The following is a 2,339-nucleotide window of genomic DNA, read 5'->3' as shown; positions in this document are numbered from 1 at the left end:
AATAATTATCCGCGAACCAAGTGGTTTTTTCAGATTGATTACTGAAACAAGAATGATTTTAATTACGGATCTCGATTTTATTTGAAAACTTCGAGGAAATGACGCACCATAAGTACAATGTGCACTGTCGTTCGAAGTGCGAAACTGCATACTAATGAATGTCTACGCAGTCGCCAGACGCAGAGAGGGATACACATGGCGGTAAATTTCAAAGTGTACATACTAAACATTGTGTGAAAATAGTGAAAATTGTAACATTTCTGCTGATGCACATACCAAAATTGATAACAGTTTTATTTAATAAGGGAAAACATCCCGTGTAGAAATTCCCCCGGTTGGCTCTAATACAACAAGGTTTCTGGTCGGATTCCGGCCGGGCAACTCCAGGCTGGGTTCCATGGACAGGAACCGGGCGGGAGCCGGTCGGGCTACATTTTTCTCGAATCACTAGGTCCGCGGGCGGCCGGTTACTGGCCGGGCCAACCCTGGTTATATCCCATGGTCGGGAGCCGGCTGGGCACTGGTCAGGTTAATGTTTTTGTAGAAATTACACATTTTTTAAGAGTCGTGATATTATAAAAGACGTGATTATGGATGCTGGATGAATTATTATTTGAAAATAATAATTTAAAGATTTATTAGATCAGTGAAACAAAAATGAGCTTTTTAAAATTAAAAAAAAAACCATAAAATTTTCTCGAATAATTTAACATTTTTAATTAAACTGTTATCGATTCTGCTATGTGCAACAACAGATATGATACAATTTTTATAAACTTCTCTATATTCAGACAATGTTTAGTCTGTACAATTTCAAATTTATCACCATATATAGCGCCTGTTGTGTCTGTCATCTGCATAGACACTCAGTAATTTTCAGATTCGCACCTGGAACGAGGATGCTCCTTGCACTCACGTCGCATCGTATTTTCGAAGTTCGCAAATAAAATTGAAACCCATGGTTAAAATCAACCTTATTTCAGAGATTAGTTTGATATCCCCACTTGGTGCGCAAATAATGATTATTTTAAATTAAAATATAGTCTTGTGTATACAGTTTTTACTTTCTTCCTTCCTAACCTTAAATCACCATGTGGCTTTCAAATTGCTATGGGATTCTATCATCAGGGAATACAATTCTACTCCAATTTTCTTGCTAGAATTGGTTTACTTCATTTGAACTTTTAAAGTTCACCGTAATCTTTACGATGAGCCTTACAAGACAAAAAAGTTACCAATTTCTCGCCTGAAGCAATATTTCTTAACCACTTTTTGGCCGGATTACCCGGCCGGTATTGAAGCCGGGATCGACCAGATTACCGTGACGTTTTTAGCCGGATCCCGACCAGCGCCCGGCGTAAAGCGGGGCTATCCGGCTGGGACCTGGCCGGATCCCTAATTGGATTCCTACACGGGATTCATAAAAATGTAATGATTTTTTTTATAGAATTTAAAACAGCTTATTTCTGTTTCACTGCTGTAATAAATCTTTAAATTATACTTTTTAAATGATTATTCATCTACTAGGCAGTGTGATAAGTACCTGCAAATTTTAAGAGATGGCATTAGTATTCACTAATGTGAACCATTTTCGTCGAGCTTGATCCTTCAAATGACGCCTTTCAAAACTTCAGTCATTTATGTTTACGCATTTACAAGTTACAGCACTGAGAAGCGACTAACCTCCGAGTTTTTTTTAATATGGAAAAATCTGAGTTTCGAATTTTGATCAAACACTACTATCTTCGCAAGAAAACGATATCCGATACCAAGGCCAAGCTGGATGAGTATTACCCGGACTCTGCACCGTCGATTGGAACGATTCATAAGTGGTTTACCGAGTTTCGTTGTGGCGGTATGAGCACAGTTGATGCTGAACGATCTGGACGCCCAAAAGAGGTCACTACACCAGAAAATGTCGAAAAAATCCATGATATGATGTTGAATGATCCGAAAGTGAAATTGAGAGAGGTAGCTAATGCTGTAGCCATATCATTGGAACATGTGGGCAATATCGTGCATTCAGTTTTGGGCATGAAGAAGCTCTGCGCGCAATGGGTGCCGCGTTTGCTCACAGTGGACCAAAAACGAATTCGTGTGACAACTTCCCAGCTGAATTTGGCATTATTTTCGCGTAAGCCGACCGAGTTTTTGCGCCGATTCATAACCATGGATGAAACCAGGATCGACTACTACACTCCTGAGTGAACGCAACAGGCAAAGCAGTGGGTTCCACTGGGCCAAAGTGCTCCGAAGCGTCCAAAAACGCAACAATGGGTTGGAAAGGTTATGGCCTCCGTATTTTGGGATGCACATGGCATAATATTCGTGGACTATCT

The 2,339-nt window shown here is 40.0% G+C and overlaps 1 protein-coding gene across 2 annotated transcripts in view; it reads left to right on the top strand.

Annotated features, from left to right (window-relative positions):
- LOC117171853 overlaps positions 1 to 2,339 on the top strand; it is a 261,588-nt gene that overhangs the window by 256,104 nt on the left and 3,145 nt on the right. The window lies entirely within an intron of this gene.

This window comes from Belonocnema kinseyi, chromosome 4 (genome assembly GCF_010883055.1).
Source record: "Belonocnema kinseyi isolate 2016_QV_RU_SX_M_011 chromosome 4, B_treatae_v1, whole genome shotgun sequence".
Taxonomy (NCBI): domain Eukaryota; kingdom Metazoa; phylum Arthropoda; class Insecta; order Hymenoptera; family Cynipidae; genus Belonocnema; species Belonocnema kinseyi.
The sequence above is the reverse complement of the archived record's forward strand: the minus strand, read 5'-3'. Positions and strand labels throughout refer to the sequence as shown.